We start from the raw sequence: 235 nt of genomic DNA, 5'->3' as shown, positions 1-235 counted from the left end.
ATTTAATGAAATTTATAGAAACAATTCCTAAAGCTTTAAAATAATATTACTTGAAAAAAACTAAAACTGAACATAGTTATATTTATTGAAATTTAAAATATATTTAATCCTATAAATAAACTGTGATTTTATCATTATAACAAGAATTGGAACATCTTTTAGTCAACTGGATTTATGACATTTATTTCTAGGTCATTCTTTCCTTATTTTTAAATGTTTTAGGTTTACCATAATG

Source organism: Vigna radiata, chromosome 5, assembly GCF_000741045.1.
Source record: "Vigna radiata var. radiata cultivar VC1973A chromosome 5, Vradiata_ver6, whole genome shotgun sequence".
Classification (NCBI taxonomy): Eukaryota; Viridiplantae; Streptophyta; class Magnoliopsida; order Fabales; family Fabaceae; genus Vigna; species Vigna radiata.
Note: the sequence above shows the minus strand (reverse complement) of the source record.